Below are 25,776 nucleotides of genomic sequence, written 5' to 3' on the forward strand. Positions count from 1 at the left end.
ATGTTGTTTAGTTGTGGAGTAAAGTAGATTCTCATGTCTTGTTGATGAGTTTAGAATCAGGAAGACTAAGTGATTGCGTAGTAGTTGTAACTGTGGAAGGATATATAGAGATGTCAATTTGAGGCGAAGCAGGTGGGTTATATCCTGCGAGGTAATCTATGGATGTGTGATTTTATGATATTGTGTGGAGGCTTTCTTTTCTACCATTGGGTTATATTTGTGCGATTTGAGGTATGATATGGTTTGTGTTACTCGAGCTTATGGAGGATTTAGTTGAATTTCAATGCGGGATTTTGGAAGCAATAGAGTATGGGTATTGTAAGTTATCAGATGCTTTATTCCTTGGCTTTGAGCTAAGTGGGGGAGTTTGCTATCGACGGGTTGATTGCATGACTATGTGTTGTATTGGTTTCAGTTTGAGGTATACTGGTTAATCAGTTATGACTTGTAGAGGTTGAGTTAGAGAATGACTCGAGTAAGGAAATTTTTGGATACGGGTTGTATTACACTCAATGGGTATGTGTGAATCATGGAATGAATCGAGTTTGTTATTCGTGAAGGACGTAGTGTGCAAAGGTAGGAATTTATTTAGTTGCGTTAAGGTGGGGTTACTTCTTAGGGTGTTGATGTGAAAATGGGGCATAAGTTGTTTGGTGAGTTTAATTGAGATTTGAGTAGATTGGATGACTCTCGAGAATGGTTCTAATGGATTCAAGATTTATTTTGAGCGATTTAGAATTTTCAAGATTTGTATATGGCTATAAACTGAGAGTTACATTGGATGGTGTCGAGACTTATGGCATCTTTATACCATTGTGGATTATGCATATCAACATCAATAACGTGAAGGAAATAGTTTTAGGTTCACATAAGGTCTCTTTAAAGTGAGTGTCACGGTTGTGGTGCTTTGGGGGTTCTTAAGAGGGAAGTCAGCGGCTTATGGGACTTAGAGCATTGTAGTTTTATACTAGGGTCTCTTGTGTGGTGAATTTTGGTTAAGGATCGTGGTGTTACAGCAAGGAAAAGTATCAATTTGAAGGCAATTTGGAAGGGACTTGGAGAAATTGGACAACGTGGTAGTAGGTTGGATCAGCACAGTAATGGATGTAATCGGTATTTTGGGTACTTATGATGTGTTTGGAGATTGGGAGTTCTCAGGAGCGGATTGTTTCATGGTTATGAACTGTGAAGTCATGGCCGAAGCTAGCCAAATGATAGTATGTGTTATGATTCATTCATTGTGGGCTTTTGGTGGGTTATTTATCTATTTGTAGGTGGTCGGAGTATATTTGGGGGTCCATTGGTGGGCCCAATTACGATGTGTATTCTACACCGAGCCGGATTGGTTGGCTCCATACCGCTATTGTTGAGGAATGTACTATTCGGTTGTTGTTGAGCCTATTCGTGTTCTGAAATGATCTATGAGTTACTCTTCTATGCTACGAGGGGTTGCGATTCATGAGTTATATGCACACACAATGTGGTTCTATTTGGGATTTATAGCGGAATTTGAGCGAGATGAGTATTTGGGTATTGCGTGATTGATTGTGCGCTGGCTATGTTCTTTCTGTATTGTGGTATTGTGTTATTTGCTCTTTGTGGTTACGGTAATGCACTTAGGGTACTTGATGTTGAATTTCGCGTGGTCATTGATTTTGAGCGTGGTGGTTGAAGTATTTCATATGGACTAGTGTTTGGATGGGGTCACGCATTGCAGCGGAGTTATGTCAATATCTGACCCCTTGAGTTAGATTCGTGTGTCTTGGTTCTACTAGGTATGATGGGTTCGTAGCATTTCGGTTGTGGTGGTACTTGTTGAACTTGCAAGATGGTTCTCTCGTTTGAGTGAATTTTCCATGATTTGAGTAAATTTGGAATGTTACTTATTGGTGCACAAATTGCATGGGTTATGGCTTTAGATTGTATTGATGTGGCACGCCACTAGAGGGGTTGGGTTGGATGAGATGAGATCATTGTACCTAGGTTGGATACTATCGAATTTGATTACAGCATGTATGGAAGGAAAATATCGAAAGTCATATAAGAATTGGCTATAGTTCTTGTCGAATGAGAGGGAGTTCCATGACTAGTTGATATGATGAATGGTTATGAGTTATGCGTGTTTCTTTCATCATCGGTAGTGTACGAAGGTTTTAGAATGAAGTCTTGTTTGATATGAGGTTTATTACCGTCATTGGGTTGTTTTGAGCAGTTACTGTGATTAGAATTCATTGCTACGAGTATCTTGTTATGCGATATATCATGCGATTGTATATTTGGTTATGGTTGCATCTTGGTACAGCTTGTTCAGACTTATAAAAGGTGTAGGGTGCGAGATTCAAATCTTATAAGAAATTCTAGATGTTGGAATTTGATTCTAAGGCTAGTGGACTAGGTTGAATTGAGAAATTTCAGGTATGTTGTGTTATCGGACATGTATGGGATAGGGTGACATGGGATCACCCCTAGGTATGTTTATGGTAAGGTTATACGGATTGATGGCTTTAAGAACAACTTTGGACACGTTCGAGGATAAACGTATGTTTAGGTGGGGGAAGATGTAACGACCCGACCGGTCGTTTTGAGCATTTGCACTTCGCTGTAGTTACAGGCGTGAGTATCTCTGTATGATGTATTTTGAATTGTGTGAATCGTTGGTTTTGGTTTTCAGGTTATTCGAGACTGATTTGGAAGAATGATTCTCAACTAGGGAGCTTTAAATTTGAAGGCGTTGACCAAGTTTGACTTTTTAGCATTTGACCTCGGATTGGAATTTTGATGGTTCTATTAGCTCCGTTGGGTGATTTCGGACTTAGGAGCGTGTCCGGATTGTGATTTAAAGGTCTGTGGTTGAATTTGGCTTGATATGGCGAAAGTTGAAATTTTGGAAAGTTTGATCGGGAGTGGACTTTTTGATATCGGGGTCGGATTTCGATTTCAGAAGTTGGAGCAGATCCATAATGTCGAATGTGACTTGTGTGCAAAATATGAGATCAATGAGACGCAATTTGATAGGTTTCCGTACCGGTTGTGGAAGTTTAAAGTTTCGAAGTTCATTGACAGGTTTCGGTATCAGTTGTGTTATTGAACTTGTTAGCATGTTCGGACAGGATCCCGAGGGGCTCGGGTGAGTTTCGGACTAGGTGCGGATCATTTCATAGCATTTTTGGATTTTTGCTAAGTTGCTGGTTCTGGTGTGATCGCACATGCGGTTGGTTTGCGCAGGTGCGATGGTCGCAGAAGCGACAGAGGAATCGTAGAAGCGTGAAGGGGAGCTGGGCGTGAGGATTGCAATTGCGGGTGCTTGGACGCACCTGCGGAACCGCAAATGCAGTTAAAGTGCGTAGAAGCGCGATTGTAGAAGCGGCTTAAGGACCGCAGGTGCGAGGGATTGATGGGTCAAGCTGTTTTCGCAGAAGAGAAGTTTTACCGCGAAAGCTGTTGTCGCAGATGTGACAAATTGTCCGCAAATGCGGAATCGCTGGGCATAAGCTATATTATCGAGGGTTTTGGTTCTTTCTTCATTTTGGGAGCTATGGATCTCACATTAAGGTGATTCTTGAAGCAATTCTCACCATATGAATTAGGGTAAGTGTTCTCAACTCGGTTTTGATTATATTTTATGAATCTATCTTTGTTTTTGGTAATTGGATTGTGAATTTTAAAGAGACAATTGGGGGTTTTAGACTAAAGTTTCATAATATGAATTTTTGAGTTTTGAACATCGAATTGGAGTTGGATTTGAGTGAAACTAGTATGGTTGGACTTGTAAATTAATGCGTTGTCGGATTTTTGGGTTTTGATTAATGATTCAATCTTTATCATTTGGAATTGTTTCCTTGGGCTTTATTTGAAGTATTTGAGTTGCTTTTGGCTAGTTTTGAGTCGTTCAGAGGTCGCTACGCTCGTGATGGCATCTTTGGAGCATCGCTTGTCTTGCTCGGCATTGATATTGGTTTGTTCGAGGTAAGTAACTCTTATAAACTTAGTGTTGATTGTATGAAACCCCATAATACGTGTTATGTGATCAGTATTGAGGTGACGCACATGCTAGGTGACGGGAGTGTGGGCGTGCACCATATGAATTAGGACTTTGTTGCTTCTATGGCACTGTATAGTGGTCCTACTTTGTTGATATTTGTGTTTCCACCGTGTGATAAAGTAGTTAAGCTGTCAATCATGCTAGATATCATGTTTAGGCATTATGTCGATACTGTTTGGACCCATAGTGGTCGTTTCTTACTATCATCTCACTGATTTTATTGATATTTCGTACTCAGTCATAGCCATGCATTCATACCATATCTCAATCCCAGTTATTATTTATTGATACATCATATCATTGTTGTCGGGCTAGTTTCATGACATTATGAGCCCGTCAGTGAGACTGGAGAGATTGATGATTGAGTAAGGCCGGGGGCCTGAGTGAGAGTAATATTTTGGGATCGGGCTGCACTATGCAACATGTTATATTGATTACATATTTTGGGATCGAGTTTCACGCCGCAACATGTTATATTGATTATATATTTTGGGATCGGGCTGCACGCAGTAGCATGTTATATTGATTCCATTTTATGGGATCGGGTTGCACGCTGCAACGATATAGCACTTGGGCTGAAGAAGCCCGTCCGGAGACTACACACCCCCAGTGAGCACAGTGGACTATATATAGGTGGATCGTGTTGCGCGTCGCAATGGGACTTATGGTCATATGTGGATCGAGTTGCACGCCGCAACAGGTATTGTATAACACTAAGTGATTGAGTGTGTTGAGCATTGAGCATTGTGAGAGAGAATGCGAGACAGTGAGATTGAGTACTGTGAGAGTGTGAGTAGATGAGCTCATCATTGAGATGCGTTGCATTTGACATGCGTACTTGAGATACATGTATAGAGATGAATTTCTTCTACTACCCGATTTTGGTGACATTTATGATTTTACCTGTATCATGACATCTAGGCATAGAGACGTACTTTCTTCATGATATCTAAAAATGAAACATCTTACTTATTATTGAAAGGAGTTTTGAAAAAATCACAGTTTTCAAACTTACTCGTATTTTGCATTTTCGGTTAAAGATTTGGGTTTTCACTTTGATACTTGAAAAGAAATGCCTATTTTTCTGGAACTATGACAGAACTGAGATACTCGTATTCGTGTAGGATCCGATCTTTGTGTTAGGTCGTCACTACTTTCAACCTAAGGTTAGGTTTTTTACTTACTGAGTACATGGGGTCGGTTGTACTGATACTACACTTCTACACCTTGCGTGCAGATGTTGGCTGTTGATGTTGATGTGTTTGATGGGAGATGGATTTGATGATGTACCTACATCCCGGTTGTAGCTGCCTCTTGTTCATGGTAGATTTAGATCTACAAATCCCGGCTAATGTGTTTTTCAAACAGACGATGTATTTATTGCATTTCAGCTTTGTGCATTCTATTCTTAGAAGCTCAAGATTTGTACTACCAGTCCTTGAGAAATGTATAAGATTTAGTAAATTACTTTTGTTTAATTGTCTTATTAATATCATTAGAATTGGATAGCTGTTAATTGGTTTACCTATCGGGTTGGAATAGGTGCCATCACAACTATTTGGATTTTGGGTCGTGACAACCGTCTTGTACTCCCAAAAGTAAATTTACAGGGAGAACTCCCTAGGTACCGCCTCGTAGTCTCAAAATTAAATGTGCAGGGAGATTTCCCGAGGAACCACCTCGTAGTCTATAAAGTAAATATACAGGGAGAACTCCCGAGGAACCGCCTCGTAGTCTCAAAAGTAAATATGTAGGGAGAACTCCTGAGGAACCGCCTCGTTGTCTCAAAAGTAAACACACAACCCAACTCGATAAGTACAATAGTTAACAGTAAGTATAGTTATAATGATAAAGAACAAGAAAAAGCAGGAAATCAACTAGGCATGCTTCACATAGTTCAAATAAGCAATTAAAGTACCTAGACATTCGATATTAGACTAAACAGGATAGCTACACATATTGGAATAGCTCAATTAAAAATGAAAACATACTAATACTCATTAAATGGTATAACTCAAATTAAAGGAAAAACAGATTACTACGCAGTAAAATAAATTGGGTTTTATAACAAATAGCTCGTGTACATACTCGTCACCTCACGTACACGACGCTCACATATCACAATAGTACCAAATTCTAAGGGGATTTCCCCCACACAAGATTAGGCAAGCCACTTTCCTCGAACCAAGCTCAATCAATCGGTAACAATGCCTTTTCCACGAATATCCGACTTTGAATGGCCCAAATCTAGCCAAAATCAATTACATACCATAAATACAGCTGTAAGAAACTAATGTAATTAATGAAAGCAAAGCTAAAGCAAGAAATTAGAAAATTGCCCCCAAAGGTCTCCCCGGACCCAGGTCCCAAAATCGGGTAAAAGTCACAAAATTCGAATACCCATTCACTCACAAGTCTAACCATACAAGAATTACTCGGATCTGACCTCAATTCACATTCCAAAACTCGAAATTTTAGTCTATGAAGTTTCTACCATTTCCCCCCAAATTTCCAACTCAAATCCCTAATTAGATGATGAAAATAGCAATAGATTCATGAAATATAGTCCAATCCGAGTTAGAATCACTTAACCCAACAATATTCTTGAAGAACCCTCAAAATATCGCTTCACACCGAGTTCTCAAAGTCCCAAAATCGTAATGGGAATCAAACCCTCAAAATACTATTATTTTGCCCAGTTATTCTGCATCTGCGAACCTACTGCCGCACCTGCGGAACTTCCCTCGCAGGTGCAAAAAAGGTTTAAGGTGACTGGGGCCGCTTCTGCGATCAGGTGGTCACACCTGGGTGTGCGCATTTGCGGACAATGGTCCGTTTCTGTGGTCTTCCTTCGCGCCTACGTTTCCTCTAGTGCATCTGCGGGAATCGCAGATGTGGCATTTTCCTCGCACCTGCGAACCCAGCCTGGGCTGCCCAAATCCGCATCTGCGCTCTTCCTTCCGCATGTGCGAGTCCGCACCTACGGTCTCCCCACCGCAGGTGCGAAAACACCAGAAACCAGAAAACATCAGCAATTGCATAAATCCAAATTCAATCTGTTAAGCATCTGAAACACACCCGAGGCCACCGGGACCTCAACCAATCATACCAACAAGTCCTAAAACACTATATGAACTTAGTTGAGCCCTCAAATCACATCAAACAACACTAAAAACATGAATCATCCTCCGATTCAAACTTAATGAACTTAAAACTTCAAATTTCTACAATTGATGTCAAAACCTATCAAACCACGCCCGATTGACCTGAAAATTTGCACACAAGTCATATTCAATATTACGGACATGCTCCTAAGTCCAAAATCAACCAACGGAGCTAACGAAACCGACAAAACTCCTTTCTGGGGTCGTCTTTACATAGTTCCGACTACGGTCAAAATCCTAAGACTTAAGCTTCTGTTTTAGGGGCTAAGTATCCCAAATCACTCTGAAAGCACAACAAAGCCTCCTGGCAAGTCTCATTAGCAGAAAAATATATGGGGAAGCAGTAAATAGGGGATCGGGGCTAATACAGTCAAAACGATCGGTCGGGTCGTTACATCCTCCCCATCTTAAAACAATCATTTGTCCTTAAATGAGCATAGAGATATACATGAAGTGGTGAAAATATAAGGATAACGGTTGCGCATATCATGCTCGGTCTCCCAAGTTGCCTCCTCGACCGGCTAACCCATCCACTGAACCTTCACGGAAGCAATGCTCTTTGACCTCATCTTTCGAACCTGCCTGTCCAAAATAGACACTAGCTCATCAACATAAGATAGATCCCTGTCCAACTGGACTGAACTGAAATACAACACTTTAGATGGATCACCGTGATACTTCCAGAGCATAGAATCATGGAATACCGGATGAACTCCTGCTATACTAGGAGGTAAGATAAGCTTATAAGCAACCTCCCCAACATATCGCAACACCTCAAATAGGCCGATAAAACTTGGGCTCAGCTTGCCCTTTTTTTCCAAACCTCATAACACCCTTCATAGGCGAAACCCGGAGCAAGATACACTCTCCAACCATGAATGCAACATCGCGAACCTTCTGATCCGCATAACTCTTCTGTTTAGATTGAGCTGTAAGAAGTCGATCCTGATTCACCTTAACCTTTTCCAAAGCGTCCTGAACAAAGTGTGTACCCAATAATCTAGCCTCGGTCAGCTCGAACCAACCCACTGGAGACGGACACCGCCTACCATACAGAGCCTCATACGGTGACATCTGGATGCTCGACTGATAACTGTTATTGTAGGAAAACTCCGCAAGTGGCAAGAACTGATCCCAAGAACCTCCAAAATCTATCACACACGCACAAAGCATATTCTCTAATATCTGAATAGAGCGCTCGGACTGTATGTCCGTCTAAGGGTGAAATGTTATGCTCAACTCAACCCGAGTACTCAACTCCTACAGTACAGCCTTCCAGAACCATGATGTAAATTGCGTACCCCGGTTAGAGATGATAGATACTGGTACGCCATGAAGCCTGACAATCTCACGGATATAAATTCGAGCCAGCTTCTCGGAAGAATAGGAAGTCATCACATGAAGGAAATGAGCTAACTTGGTCAGCCTATCCATAATCAGCCAGACTGCATCGAACCTCCGCTGAGTCCGTGGGAGTCCAACAATGAAATCCATTGTGATCCGCTCCCATTTTCACTCCGTAATCTTTAACTTCTAAAGAAACCAACATGGCCACTGATGCTCATACTTCACCTGCTGACAGTTTAGATAGCAAGCCTCAAGTAATATTGCCTCAAGTCCGGATATATCTTCGCGGCACCCGGATGAATGGATTACCGCAAATTGTGAGCCTCCTGAAGAATCAACTATCGCAAACCATCTACATTGGGCACACATAACCTTCCCCGCATCCTCAATGCACCACCATCCCCAATAGTGACCTCCTTAGCATCACCTTACTGGACTGTGTCCTTAAGGACAAGCTGATGATGGTCATCATACTAACGCTCCTTGATACGATCATAAAGAGAAGATCGAGAGACCACATAAGCCAATACTCGGCTCGGCTCGTAAATATCCAATCTCACAAACTGGCTGGCTAAGGCCTGAACATCCAACGCCAATGGTCTCTCTGCTGCTGGTAGATATGCTAAACTCCTCAAGCTCTCTGCTCGGTGACCCAAGGCATCGGCCACTAAATTGGCCTTCCCTAGATGGTACAAAATGGTGATATCATAATCCTGAAGTAGATCCAACCACCTCCGCTGACGCAAGTTAAGATCCTTCTGCTTGAACAAATGTTGCAAACTCCGGTGATCGGTGTAAATCTCATAAGGGACACTGTACAAATAGTGCCCCCAAATCTTCAAGGCATGAACAATAGCTGGTAACTCAAGGTCATGCACATGATAGTTTTTTTCATGCACCTTCTGATGTCTGGATGCACAGGCAACCACCCTACCGTCCTGCATCAACACCGCTCCAAGACCAATCCGCGATGCATTAGAATATACAGTATAAGACCCTGAACTTGTAGGCAATACCAATACTAGGGGTGTAGTCAAATCTATCTTGAACTTCTGAAAGCTCTCCTCACACTCCTCTGTCCACTTGAACGGAGCACCCTTCTGGGTCTGCCTGGTCATATGTGCTGCAATAGATGATAAACCCTATACAAATCGACAGTAATACCCCGCCAAACCAAGAAAACTCCGGATCTCCGTAGCTGAGGATGGTCTGGGCTAACTATGCACTGCTTTAACCTTCTTCGGTTCCACCTGGATCCTATCACTCGATACTACGTGACCCAAGAATGTCACTGAGTTTAGCCAAAACTCACACTTTGAAAATTTTGCATATAACTTTTTTTCTCTCAAGGTATGAAGCACAGTCATCAGGTGTTGCTCATGATCCTCCCGAGTCTGGGAGTACACCAAAATATCGTCAATAAACACAATGATGAAAGAGTCAAGATAAGGCTGGAACACACTATGCATCAAGTGTATAAAAGTTGTCAGGGCATTGGTCATCCCAAGCGACATCACAAGAAACGTGTACTGACCATACCGAATCCTGAAGGCAGTCTTCGGGGTATATGGCTCTCGAATCTTCAACTGATGATAGCCTGAACGTAAGTAAATCTTGGAAAAAACTCTCGCACCCTGTAACCGATCAAATAGATCATCAATACGAGGCAAATGATACATGTTCTTCATTATAACTTTGTTCACCTAGCAAAAATCAATGCACATACGCATATAACCATGCTTTTTCTTCACAAACAAGACAGGAGCACCCCAAGGTGACACACTGGGCCGAATGAAGCCCTTATCAAGCAACTCTTATAACTGCTCCTTCAACTCCTTCAATTTAGGAAGAGCCATGCGATATGGAGGAATAGAGATGGGCTGAGTGCCCGATAACAAATCAATGCCAAAATCAATGTCTCTATCGGGCGGCATGCCCGGAAGATCAGCTGGAAACACAAATGGAAAGTCCCTCACTACTGGAACTGAATCAATTGTAGGGGTATCAATACTGACATCTCTCACATAAGCTAGAAACGCGTCACACCCCTTCTTAGCCATTCGTTGAGCTTTAAAAAAAGGAAATAAATCTGCTGGGAGTATACTCTAAGGTACCTCTCCACTCTAATCATGGTAAACCTGGCATAACGAGCATTACAGTCTTAGCGTGACAATCAAGAATATCATAATGGGGTGACAACCAGTCCATGCCCAAGATAACATCAAAGTCTACCATGCTGAGTAATAATAAATTGGCCCTGGTTTCAAAACCAATAAGAGCAATCAAATACGACCGATACACGTGGTCAACAACAAGAGAATCTCTCACAAGAGTAGACGCATAAACAAGGGAACTCAAAGAATCCCGAGATATGCCCAAATACGGGGAAAAATAAGAGGACACATAGGAATATGTAGAGCTTGGGTCAAATAATACAAACGCATCTCTATGATAGACCAGAATAATACCTCTAATGACAGATTTGGAAGCAACATCCTTCTGTATGAGCCGGAAGAGCATAATATATGGCCTGGCCTCCCCTTCTAAGGCGACCTCGACCTCCTCGACCTCCACCTCGATCTGGCTGAGTAGGTAGGGAGGTAGGTGGTACTGGAATCATAGCCTGAGGACCCGGTGGAGCACGTGGTGACTGAGTAGTCTGCGGAGGTGCACCCTCCTAAGTCCGGGGCTATCCCTAACCATATGGAGAATGTCTCCACACTCAAAACAACCCCTCGAAGGGTGTGGCTATTATGACTGACTCGGGCCAGATCTGCTGGACTGGCCGCTAAAAGCACCCCGAGCAGGAGGCACACTAGATACTATCTGTGCATAATAAGGCTCATAGGGCCTAGCAGCGGCTAGAATACCACTGGCAGCTGGAAGAGCTGAATGAACAAGGCGACTCACATAGCTCCTACCATGTTGAACTGCAGCTGGGGCATGAGTACCGCTATAAGTGCCAGACTCTCGAGACCTCTTGGCCTCCCTCTTCTCTCTATCCCGGGCAAGCATGCCCTCCAATATCCTGGCAATACTCACAACCTGCTGATAAGAAATATCTATCTCCAACTCCCTGCCATACTAATCTGGATACTGGGGTGGAGTCCCTCAATAAACCGTCGAACCCTCTCTCGAACTGTGGCAACCAAGGCTGGTGCATGTTGGGCCAAACTCTGCGCGCCATGACTCCTTGAGGCTCTGAGGGACATACTATCTCAAAAACATGTCCGAGAATTGAGTCCATGTAAGTGAAGCTGCCTCATCCAGACTACTCAACTCATAAGCACGTCACCACTGATAGGCTGCTCTTCTAAGTTGGAAGGTGGTAAAAGAAACCCCACTCGTCTCTACTACGCCCATATTACTGAGAATACGATGACACTCCTCCAGAAAATCCTGAGCATCATTTGCAGCCAATCTGCTGAAGGTAGATGGGTGGTGCTTTTTGTACCTCTCAATTCTAATTTGCTCCGCCTCGGAAGCGGTTATCCTAGTCTCGTGCTGAACCGGAGCTATTGGCTACATAGGGATGAACTCTTGGGCTTGGTTAACCTGGACCCTCTACTCAGGAGTACGGGCTGCGGGAGTCTGTGCCCCTCCCCCGGCCTGAGATGTGACAGGAGCAAGTGGAATCAATCCAGCCTGAGTTAAGGTGTTGAACATGCTCAGAAACTGGGCTAGGGTCTTCTGGAGAGCTGGTGGAGCAATAGGCACCTTAGGTGTCTGCCCTCCAGCTGGAGCTACTGGGGGCTCCTCTGTGGCTGCGCGCTCGGGTGCTTTGGTTGCACCGCGTGGTTGTCCTCGGCCTCTACCCCTGCCCCAGACTCGAACTTAGCCTCTCGCGGCTCTAGCATGGGGGCGCGGGTGCCTGGTCATCAGATCCTCCTGTACGGGTCCTCACCATCTATGAGAAAGAATAGAATACAGAAGTTTATAATATTTTATGTTAACAAATTTCGCACGTTAAGGAATCAAAGAAGTATAATTTTTCCTAACAGTTCCATAGCCTCCCGAAGAAAAGTACAGACGTCTCCGTACCTATCCGCGAGACTCTAATAAACTAACTTATGACTCACGACACCTATGAACCTAGAGCTTTGATACCAACTTTTCACTACCTAAACTCCCTTTGAATAATGTCGTTACGACACCTAGTCTCTACGACTAGGTAAGCCTAACCAATTGCGGAAAATAACAAAAACGAAAGTAAAACTTGGCAACTAACAGTAGTGGATAACTGAATAACTAGTAATAATGTCGCTCGAAATGTACAATAACCAATACTTTATAAATACACAGTCTTCCCAAAACCTGGAACAACGTAAATCACAAGCTACATAAGGAAAATAGCATCTTTATATACCAGAGTCTAATAAAAGGAATACAGGAAGTGTTTGACATAGGGGAAAATAAATGGGGACTCCTAGGTTTGCGGACGTGGAAGATGTACCTTGAAGTCTCCGCACAGCAGCAAACACTCTCAGATAATAGCGGAGCTGATAAGAAGTACCTGGATCTGCACACATAACATGTGCATAAGAGTAGCATGCGTACACCACAACGGTACCTAGTAAGTGCCAAGCCTAACCTCGGTAGAGTAATGACGAGGTCAGGTCCGAGCCCTACTGGGATATAATAACAAGACAGATGATATAATAAAATGAATTAAAATAGAGAATTTAATAGAAGGAATTCATAGAGAAATAACAACACACAAACAATGTGATAACAACAGGGGCGCTCCCGAGATACCGTCTCATAGTCCCAAAAGTAAATACTCAACATGGGATCTCCCGAGATACCATCTCGTAGTCCCAAAAGTAAATATGCGAGGAGATATCCCGAGGTACCACCTCATAGTATCAAAAGTAAGTGTACACGGAGAACTCCCGAAGTACCGCCTTGCAGTCTCAAACGTAAATGTGCAGGGAGAACTCCCAAAGAACCGCCTCGTAGTCTCAAAAGTAAATATGCAAGGATAACTCACGAGGAATCGTCTCGTAGTCTCAAAAGTAAATATACAGGGAAAACTCCGGAGGAACCATCTCGTAGTCTCAAAAGTAAACACACAGCTCAAACTGATAAATACAATAGTTAACAGTAAGTTTTCTACAATAATACTAATAAAGAACAAGGAAAAGCAGGAAATCAACTAGGCATGCTTCACAGAGTTCAAATAAGCAATTAAAGCACGTAGACATGTGATATTAGACTAAACAGGATAGCTACACATAGTGGAATAGCTCAATTAAGAATGAAAACAGACTAATACTCATTAAACGGTATAACTCAAATTAAAGAAAAAACAGATTACTACTCAGTAAAATTAATCGGGTTTTACAACAAATAGCCCGTGTATGTACTCTTCACCTCACGTACACGGTGCTCACATATCACAACAGTACCAAATCCTAAGAGGATTTCTCCCACATAAGGTTATGTAAGACACTTACCTCGAACCAAGCTCAATCAATCGGTAACAATGCCTTTTCCACAAATATCCGACTCTGAATGGCCTAAATCTTGCCAAAATTAATTACATACCATAAATACAACTATAAGAAACTAATTTAATTAATGAAATCAAAGCTAAAGCAAGAAATTAGAAAATCACCCCCAAAAGTCTCCCTAGGCCCACATCTTGTAATCGGGTAAAAGTAAAAAAATATGAACACCCATTCACTCACGAGTCTAACCATACAAGAATTACTCGGATCCAACCTCAAATCACCTTCGAAAACTCGAACTTTAGTCTATGAAGTTTCTACCATTTTTCCAAAATTTCAAACTCAAATCCCTAATTAGATGATAAAAATAACAATAGATTCATGTAATATAGTCCAATCTGAGTTAGAATCACTTACCCAATAATCTTCTTGAAGAACCCTCGAAATATCGCCTCACACCGAGTTCTCAAAGTCCCAAAATCGAAATGGGAATCAAACCCTCGAAATCCTATTTTCTGCCCAGTTATTCTGCATCTGCGGACCTACTACCGCACCTACATCACCACACCTGCGGAATTTCCCTCGTAGGTGCGGAAATGGCTTAAGGTGACTGAGACCGCTTCTACGATCAGGTGGTCGCACCTGCGGACAATGGTCCGCTTCTACGGTCTTCCTTCGCGCCAGCAATTCCTCTAGCGTATCTATGGGTATCGCAGATGCAACATTTTCCTCTCACTTGCGACCCATCCTGGGCTACCCAAATCCGCATATGCGCTCCTTATTCCTCATGGTCGAGTCCGCACCTACGGTCTCCCCACTGCAGGTGCGAAAACACCATAAACCATAAAACTTCAGCAATTGCATAAATCCGAATTCAATTTGTTAAGCAACTGAAACACACCTGAGACCCCCGGGACCTCAAACAAACATACCAACATGTTCTAAAACACCATACGAACTTAGTCGAGCCCTCAAATCACATCAAACAACGCTAAAACACGAATCACCCTCCAATTCAAACTTATTGAACTTGAAGCTTCAAATGTTTACAAACGATCCCGAAACCTATCAACCCACGTCTAATTGACCTCAAATTTTGCACAAAGGTCATATTCAACATTATGGACCTACCTTAACTTCCAGAATCGGAATCCGACCCCGATATCAAAAAGTCCTCTACAGGTCAAAATCTTCAAAAATTCGACTTTCGCCAATTCAAGCCAAAATCAGCTACAGACTTTCAATTCACAGTACGGACACACTCCCAAGTCCATATCACCCAACAGAGCTAACAGAACTGATGTAACTCCATTCCATAGTCGTCTTCATACAATTCCGAATACGGTCAAAATTTTAAGACTTAAGCTTCAGTTTTAGGGACTAAGTGTCCCAAATCGCTCCGAAACCACAACAAAACCTCCTGGCAAGTCTCATAAGCAGAAAAAGATACAGGGAAGCAGTAATTAGGGGATCGGGGTTAATACACTCACAACGACCTGCCGGGTCATTACAAAGATGACTATGTTATTAAATATTATATGAACGACATCTTTTAAATTATGCTTTTATCTTTTCAAATTACTTTATGCAACTTTTATATTTGATGTTTTATACTTTAATGCCACAGAAGAGGGGGTGATTTGTGCGGTGTCCAATTTTCACCTGCACAGATTATAGAAGGACACGGTTCTTCTATGTGTTCCTTATATTACTGTTACGAAAATAGTAAATACGAAAAGTAAAGAACACAAGTATTTATCGTGAAAAATACCCGGCTCAAAAGGTGAAAATATCACGACCTACTACTCAGTAGGATTTCTCCAAACACTTCACTAAATCACTGATCCAAAATAGCATTTACAAAATACTTTGTAAACCTAAGGATTACCTCTAATCCCGTTGTGGCAACCAACCTCTTAACTGTTGCGAAAACTTCAAGTTAACTCTAACTTGAATACTGAGAGTACCTAATATAATTGCCTCTAGATAAAACTAAAATGTACAATTTGAAAAGCCCTACTACAATTGAACTAGAATAAAAGACATACACTTGGAATTGGTTCTTCTATCTGGTTCATGTAGCTTCAGGTTCGCACACTTGACTCACACAAGAATTGTTTGAAAATGCCTTGCTATTTTGCTCTCAACTCAAATTTAACTTTAGCGTTTGTTCTTCCTTTAAAATGAGAACATCATGTAATTTATAGAGTTAGTAGAATAGGAATAAATAGAGTTCTAATGCTATACTCTTCCTTGGTGGAAGAATTCTATTTATCTTCAACTTCTAACTCATCCCTTATCTAGGATAGAGTTCTCTTCGAGTAAGGAGTCCTTCTCCTTATCATTTATGCAACCTTTTCGTTCAGGAGATATCAGATATAACCACTTAAGCTTATCTCATTCATATGCATGTATTGTGCTTGAATCTGCCCGTATCTATATACACTGTGAATGGACCTGGTTCATGCTTGAGTTCCTTTGTCAATCATCAAAACAAGCTTCACTTGTCCCAACAAATTCCCCCTTTTGATGATGACAAACTCTATGCTTTTCATAAGCATAGGCCCTGTGTCAACTTAGCTCAACATCAATACAATGTTAAAACACTTTTCCATTTTAAAGTCACAAATCAGGAAGGATCAGGTTCATTAGGTTATAAACATCATTGTCAAAAGTAAAAGGCACAACCTATCTTCCCCTTTTGGCATCATCAAAAAGCTACTTAAATATGTTAGATAACCATATTTTAATAGAAATTACTCATGGCCACTGGGGCTACTTCAAATGCAATCATGGAGTCAAGCATTATTTATCAATCCAATGATATTAGCCATCTAAGAAGCATCAACAAACAGTTAGAGCACAAAAACAGTTGATTATCATTGACACTAGTCATCCACAAAGCATAAAGGGAAATAAAAATATTGGATCATGAGCAAAAATAACAAAAAGAAATTCCATACGGGTCACTAGTTTGTCTAACTAGGCTAGGAAGGTCTTAAGGCTGGGAAGGACGAGGTTTTTGGTTCTTGGCTTGAAGCAGTTTCAGCATATCATGAAGAATGCCATCATTCTTATCCTTTTCCTTTGCAAGCTCAGCTCTGAGAGCATCTCTCTCAGTTTTTACTTCTGTCAACCCCTTCTTTAGCCTCTCAATTTCAGCCTCCTTAGCCCCACTTTCTTGCACCAAGGCTCGCACTTTGCTATTCACAGGTACCTTCTTGGATGAACCAGGTTCTTTGGGAGTGGTGTGGACTTCATAGTCACAAGCAATCAAAGTGTTTGCCCCAAAGTGATCCTTTATTGTACCAACTTTTCATTTCTTGATGGGTACCTTAAAGTTTGCAAGTACAACTATGAGAATGAACCGATAAGGTATGGCATGAGTTTTGGTGCCAGTCAAAACCTTTCAAGAAGCTGGATGATAAATCTAGGCCAATTTATTTTCCTTCCACTGTCCAGACATTCCATAAGGACTAGGTCCATGAATGTAGCAATGTGCCTCATTTCCTGCCTAGGCAACACAACTTTGTTAACAAATTTGAACAACACTTTGTGGGGACGCTTCATCTCACTTTTGTATATAGTCTTGGTCTCAAGATCTTCTTCATTGTCACCAAACTTCCTTGTAATGGCAAGGGCGATAGAAAGATTCTCTAGACTTGACCATTTGAGTTTCTTGTAATCATTGTACCCTGCAGCAGGTACACCTAATATCTCTCCCAATTCATTGTCATCAAAACTCACTGTTACCCCTTTCACCACACTGGTGACTCTGCCATGTTTGATCTTACAGTTTGCCATGAGCTCCAGAATCTCAGTTCTGGCAAGCTTTCCATCCATATGAAGGACCATGTCCTTCCAAACATACAAGTTTAATTTTTCCAATAGCATCACCATGCCTTCCTCCTCCAAGTTCATGAGGAGTCTACCTTTTAAGATGGCTCTTTTTCCAAACTTAACCATCTTGCCCTTCTCTGCATCAGATTCTTCTTCTTCTTCTTTTTCTTCTTCTTCTTCTTCTTCTTCTTCTTCTTCTTCTTCTTCTTCTTCTTCTTCTCGAGTGCCCTGCAGGCTTGGTCTTTGAAACGGACTTCTTTGTGGATGTCTTGATCTTCTTTTCCTTTGGATTCACAACATCCATTTCTTATGCCTCCTCTTCATCGTGAAAAACCAGGCCAATCTCCTAAATTTCAACTGCCTCAATGGGCTTAACCACCTTATTCTTTCCCTTAGCAGCAATTTTTCTCTAACTTTCTTCTAAGGCCTTTTCTAGTTCAGCCTCACTCTGCTTCTTTTGACTCCTTGTAGTTATTCCTATTGTAGGAGGAGTCTCTACAAGGATATAAAATGTAGCCTTTCTTTTCTTGTTTGCCCTCGCAGTTCCAGGAATTTTAACGGGTGAACTCCTTTTCTTTTTAGGATTATAGTTGTCAGACACTCTTCTCAATAGGTCTTCTAGGGGTTCCTGCACAGATGGAACAAGTTCTTGTAACCTCTTCCTCAACCTAACCAACCCCTCAGCATCTTCTCCAGACCCATTTCCCCACCTTTTCTCTCACACGTTCTTCTTCTCCAGTAGATTTCCTCACTCCATACTACCATAGCTCCAGTTTCCTAAGTCTAACCAGTAGGAGTGGGTGAAGATTCAGCCACTCCTTTTCTCATTCCCCTCACATCGCCTTGAGCACCATCACTCTCCTTTTCCTTTTTATTTTTACCACCAATTTTCCTAGACTCAGTAGTCTCTACCCCGACCACAGTTCGTACCAGAACAAATCTATTTTCCAGATTTACAGCAACCTTAGAGATTACTTTAGATATAATTTTAGGGCCATATGTTACCTGCTTTGTTTCAGAAAAAATAATTTCTTCCCCCTCAGTTGCAGACTTGAAAGAATCTTTAGACTTGGACTTGCCTTTAGTTGCTCATTGATTTTCTTAATTTGTTCTCCTCCTATGACTACTTTGCGAGCAAGTATCTTGAATATTCCTTTCTTGCAGATATGTGTAGTTGATGGTGTGGTTGAATGAGTGGGTATGGATTCTTTGGGTGGTGATGAGGGATTCTCAAAAGTGTTTTCCATTGTTGTGTTTGGGTATGAGAGAAGATGAGTATGTGTGTGTTTGGAAGATGAGAGAAGATAGAGAGAATTGTTTGACGGCTTAGAAATTTGAAGTGAAGAAACAACTAAGGCCTAAACAATATAACGAAGAAGAGTTTAATTGGGTAACAACTGCTTTTTTAGAAGTTCAGAGGTCTAATCAAACTGGAAGTCAGTTTGAAGAGACGTTTATGACTCTTTCTAGAATCTAGGCACTTATTGCATTTTTGGGACTCGTTTGAATGAAGCTGGTTCATTTTGTAACAGATAAGTTCAAGGAGGTTAGGATTAAATGGGACTCTCCATTTGATCATAATCAAAATATATTTATTTCAAAATATGTAAAGTGGAGAGTACGTATCATGTAATCTTGATGAACCAAGTTCTTCACTAATAGATCTCTTGTGTAAGTCTGAATTTTCCAAGAAAATAAAGATAATATCATTAGATATTAATGAGATTTTTTAGAAAATGGCACAAGATTATAGTGCTGAAAGTATAAGACTGGGCAAAATCTAATCTAATTATGTACAAAAATTCACAGATTTTCTAACCAATTTTTAAGTTAGAACTGGTTCATTTTAGGTGATCTTAATCATCCCTAATTCTAACATGTTCCTTTCAAAATGATCTCTACTTAGACCTTTGATGAAGATGTCAGCTATTTGTTTATCAGTGGCACACAATTCTACAGTGCTCAAACCTTTTTCATAGTTGTCCCTCAAAAAGTGATGCCACACATCTATGTGTTTAGTTCTTTCGTGATGAACCGAGTTCATGGTCATACTAATTTCATTGGTGTTATCACAAAAAATGGGGATACAACCTACATAAATTCAAAATTCCATTAATTATTGTTTGATCCACAATAATTGAACACAAAATGCGGCAACAACAACATACTCAACGTCAGCAGTAGATAAGGCCATAGACAACACATAATACATGAGCTAAGAAAGTGTGCCATACCTGACGTACTCTTTCTATCCACAAGAAAACCTGCATAATCAACATCAATATATCCAACTAAGTTGAAATTACTACCTTTAGGATACCATAGACAAAGGTCAGTGGTGCCTTTTAGGTATCTCAAGATCCTCTTGACAACAGTCAAGTGAAACTCCTTTGGATTTTCCTGAAATCTAGCACAAAGGCCTACACTGAAAATAATGCAAGGTCGGCTAGCAGTGAGATATAACAAAGAGCCAATCATTCCCCTATACAACTTCTGATCAACAGATGGACCAGGTTCATCTACATCCAATTTTGTGGTTGTTGGTATAGGAGTGTCACTTTCTTTGAAATCTTCCATTTTAAACCTTTTAAGAAACTCTTTCACATACTTCTGTTGATAGATCATAGTTCCATTTGAATTTTATTTAATTTGTAAGCCTAAAAAGAAATTAATCTCACCCATCATACTCATTTCAAATTCACTCCCCATTAGTTTAGCAAATTCTTTATTCAACTTATCAGTATTTACTCCAAAGATTATATCATCAACATATATCTGAACTACCAAGAGATCTTTACCTTTTTCTTTCAAGAATAAAGTATTGTCAATTTTACCTCTCGTGTAGCCATGCTCAAGCAAGAATTTTGAAAATCTTGCATACCATGCTCTTAGAGCCTACTTGAGCCCATAAAGTGCCTTGTCAAGCTTGTACATATGATCAGGATATTCCTTGCTTTCAAAGCCCATAGGTTGCTTGACAAATACTTCTTCCTTTAGATAGCCATTGAGGAAGACACTCTTGACATCCATCTAATGGAGAGTGAATTCCATATAAGCACCAAAGGCTATAAGAAGTCTAATTGCCTCAAATCTTGCAACTGGAGCAAAAGTCTCATCACAGTCTATGCCCTCCTCTTGACTATATCCTTGAACCACAAATCTTTCTTATTTTTTGTAACTGTTCTATCTTCGTAGTTTGTTTCTAAAGACCCATTTTGTGTCAATTACTGATCTGTCCTTGGATCTTGGTACCAGATGCCAAACTTGACTTCTCTCAAATTGGTTGAGTTCATCTTGCATTGCATTCACCCAGTGTGCATCCTGCAAAGCATGAGCAACATTTTTAGGTTCAATAAGAGATATAAAAACATCAAAAACACAAAAATTCTTCAAAGAAGATCTGGTTTTGATTCAAGAGGTTGGATTAGTAATTATTTTCTCAATGGGAGGAGAACTTTGATACTTTTAAGGTTTCACAACCATATGATTTCCCCTAGACGTTCCTTTAATGTTTTGTTGCTGCGGAACATGTTCATGGACATGTTCCTTTGAGGTTTGAGGATCAGTTCCTCTTTGTTCAGTTCCCCCTACCAAGTTGCCCTGGGTGGAAGGACCTGTTCCATCCCCTGTTCCTTTCTCTGGTGCAGTTTCAGTCTAGGCTGTGGTTTCATTTGAGTTTCTTACCAACCCAATTGCTTCATCATCATGTTCCTGCCTCTAAGAAAGAATGTTAGTTTCATCAAAAACTATATTTACACTTTTTTCTATACACATAGTTCTTTTCTTATAAATCTTATAAGCTTTACTATGTGAAGAATATCCCAAGAATACCCCCTCATCACTTATGGGATCAAACTTACCTAGGGACTCTTTACCATTATTGTGCACAAAGCACTTGCATCCAAATGCCCTAAGATAGGATATGCTTGGCTTTCTCTCTTTAAGTAACTCATAGGGAGTCTTCTTAACAAAATGTCTACTCTTGCACCTATTTATGATGTAACATGCAGTGTTCACAGCTTCTACCCAGAAACTATGGGGCAGTTTACTAGAAAGAAGTAGAGTCCTAGTCATTTCTTCCGATGTCCTATTCTTTCTTTCAACTACTCCATTTTGTTGTGCAGTCCTAGGAGCGGAAAAATTCTGATTTATGCCATGCTCATTACGAAATTCAACAAATTTAGCATTCTCAAATTTAGTACCATGATCATACCTAATTGGTGCAAGTTGTTTTACCTAGCATTCTCAAATTTAGCATTCTAACAAAAGAAGTAAACATGTCAAATGCTTCATCTTTAGATGTTAAAAATAATGTCCAAGTACACCTAGAGTAATCATCAACATGCACCATTACATATCTCTTACCACCTCTGCTCAATTCTCTCATTGGTCCTCAAAGATCCATATGGACCAGTTCCATCATCCTGGTGGTGCTTACCACTTTCTTGCCTTTGAAAGAGGATCTTACTTGCTTCCCCCTAGCACAAGCCTCACAAATTTATCTTCCTTGAACTTAATGTTAGGCATCCATATCACCAAGTCCTTGGAGACTAATTTGTTGAGTTGACTTAGACTAGCGTGTCTAAGTCTCTTGTGTCAAAGGAGGGGATCATTATCTAACAAATGTAAGCAAGTGAGTTCATTATCTGAAAGTGTGGACAGATCTACAACATATATGTTGTTCACTCTTTTTCCCTGCAAAACTATCTTGTCAGTGGTAAGATTAATCATAAAGCATTTTGTAGAGGTGGATGCTACCATGTTACCTCTATCACACATTTGTGATACACTTATTAGACTGTATTTCAGTCCATCTATCAAGTAGACGTTCTCAATAGAGTAAGAATCAGTCTTACCTACCTTTACAACCCCAATGATCTCACATTTCTTCCCATTTCCAAAGGAGACATTGCCTCATTTAAGGTCCTCAAGTAAAAGGAACTGGTTCTTGTTCCTTGTCATGTGCTTTGAGCAACCACTATCCATGTACCATATTTGGTTTCTCTCCTTCACTTGGACCTGCAAAAGGAAATCAGGGGTTAGTCTTAGGAACCCAAACTAGTTTGGGTCCCTTTCTATAGGCAAAAGTATGAATCAAATTCTTTTTAGCCCAACTCGGTAGCCTATTCTTCTCTTGAACAAATTCTTTGTTCTTTTGACTTGCCTTTTTATTTTGCAGTGCATTCACTTTTATAGTGACATGTCTTACCACAGTGTGTGCAAATCTTGTTCTCAGGAAGTGTGAGGTACTTGTTTTTGGGATCCCACTTAGGTTCCAGGTTCCCAAAGTCATGTCCTATTATGTTGCTACTATGGTGTTTGTGTAGCCATGAAAGTGCATCGGATAACCTGTTCCATTTACAAGTTCTGTCTAGCTCATGCTTGACCTTGCTTAGATCCACCTTTAGGATTCTTACCTTCTCATCCCTTTTATACAACTCATCTTTCATTTTTTCTATATTTTCTTTTAGAGTGAGTTGTGTGTGATTGGCTGTCTTTTTACCTGTTCCTAATTTCAGTTTTAGATTTACAAATCTAAGCTCTAGGACAATTGAGTTAAGTGCATGAACCTGCTTTTTCAACACAGTATTTTCACTTATAATTTTATTATCCCTAAGTTCCAGGTTTTTGCGCTTAACTTTAAAAATCACACATTTTTTAGATAATTGTTCCTTTTCATTGTTTACATCCTCATATTCATAAATTAATTCTAGAAGTAACTCATATAACATTTCTTTAGACAACAAGCTAATTTTGTCTTTGAGATGAATTACACTTACCTTAGTTTCTTCATTAGATTCTATAATAGCCATAAGTGCTTGTTCATCCTCCTCATCATCATCTGAGCTTTCATATGAGCTTTCTCCCCAAGCAGCGACCATAGCTTTCGTTGATCCTTTGTTGTTGCTTTTCTTAAGTTGAACCTATTCCTTCTTCCTGTTCCTTCGCTCATCTCTTTTCTTCTTCCATCCAATTTTCCATAAAGGACAATTCTTGTTGTAGTGATCAGTCTTTCCACACTTGTAGCATCTATCATTGGTTTACTTCTTAAGAGATTTTGACTTGCTATAGTTTCCACTTCTTGAAGTGCCTTTTTCCTCTCCTCAGGTACTTTTTGAATTCCGTGGTGATCGTAGCCATTTCATCATCTTCTAGATCAGAACCTTCAGTGATTCTGAGTGCCAAGATCCTTTCCTTCTTAGGTACATCCATTTTCATGGTTTGTCTCCTAAATTCATAGGAAGTGAGATTTCCAATTAATTTATCCAGTGGGAAAGTGGAAATTTTCTTTGATTCCTGAATGGTAGTGATTTTGCTCTCCCAAGTGATAGGCAAAACACTAGTTAGTATCTTCTCGACTTTATCTTCTTCAGGGATAATCCTTCCAATAGACTTTAGTTCATTTGTCAGTTTAGTGAACCCTGTGTACATCTCTTGAATGGTTTCTCCTTCCTTCATAGCAAAGTTCTCATATTGAGAATACAATAGAGTTCATCTGGATCTGTTCACCTGAGGTGTTCCTTCATGAGCCACTTGCAATTATGTCCCAAATTTTCTTAGCAGTGGTACAACTTTAGATTCTGTTGTACTCATCTGGACCAAGTCCAAAAACAAGCCATTTCTTGGCTTAAGCATTCTTCTCCCATTTCTTTAAGTCCTCAACAGTGCAATCTGCTCTTGTCTTTGGAACCTCTACTCCTTCAGCATTTATCTTCAAGGTAGCCAGTGGACCATCGGTGATAATGTCCCACAACTCATAGTCCTCTCCTATAATGTGATCTCTCATCCTGTTTTTTCATCAAGAGTAGTACTGGCCATTATAGAGTGGTGGCCTAGCAGTGGATTGCCTTTCCCGGTTTCTAGGTGGTGCACTCATGTTCATCTCATAAGGTGTAAGCCTCTTCAAGGAGAACACGCTCTGATACCAATTGATGTTTTATATTTCAATGCCACACAAAAGGGAGTTGTGATTTGTGTGCTATCCAATTTTCGCATGCACTGATTATAGAATGACCTTGTTCTTCTATGTGCTCCTTATAATACTGTTGCGAAAATAGTAAATCCGAAAAGTAAAGAACACGAGTATGTTTACGTGAAAAGTACCCAGCTCAAAAGGTGAAAAAACCATGACCTAATACTCAGTAGGATTTTTTCCAACACTTCACTAAATCACTTAGCCAAAACATCATTTACAAAACACTACAAAAAATCTGCTAAAAACCGACCAACTATTTCCGACCAACGTTGATCGGTCAAAAAATGCGACCAAAAACCGTCCAGGTTGGACGCAAACTGGGAAAAAAAACATTTACATTTTTTTTAAACAAATTACCGACCAACGTTGGTCGGTAAATTGGTCAATAGCTGGTCAGACAAGAAAATTTTGGATTATCGACCAATGTTGGTCGGTAATTTGGATCCAATTTTTTAAATTTTAATAATTATTTTATTATTCTTAAATATTTTATAATATTTAAGAATTTATATTTAAAATTACCGACCAACGTTGGTCGGTTAAAGATTTTAATTTTTTTTTAAAAATAAACCGACCAAAGTTGGTCGGTTTTTGGCCAAACGGTCAGCACTTAATGTACCGACCAAAATTACCGATCAACTTTGGTCGGTAATTCTAAAATCAAAGAAGTGAAAAACGGGGGAAACCCCCATTTCTCTAAAAAATTTCCCTCTTCTTCATTCCCTTCTCTCCTTCTCCCAGCCCCTCCCCCTCACCGTCCAGGCCTCCCCTCGCCGTCCAGCCCTCACCCTCGCCGTCGCCTCTGCCACTGCCACTGCCGCCCCTCGATCTCCTTCTCCATCTCCTACAAATTCTAGGTTTGAATTACAACCTATTTATTTATTATTTCCAGGTTTTGTTAATTAGTTATGAATTAGTTTCAATTGATTAGTGTTTTAATTATTTGAACATTGCATT

Source organism: Nicotiana tomentosiformis, chromosome 10 (genome assembly GCF_000390325.3).
Source record: "Nicotiana tomentosiformis chromosome 10, ASM39032v3, whole genome shotgun sequence".
Taxonomy (NCBI): domain Eukaryota; kingdom Viridiplantae; phylum Streptophyta; class Magnoliopsida; order Solanales; family Solanaceae; genus Nicotiana; species Nicotiana tomentosiformis.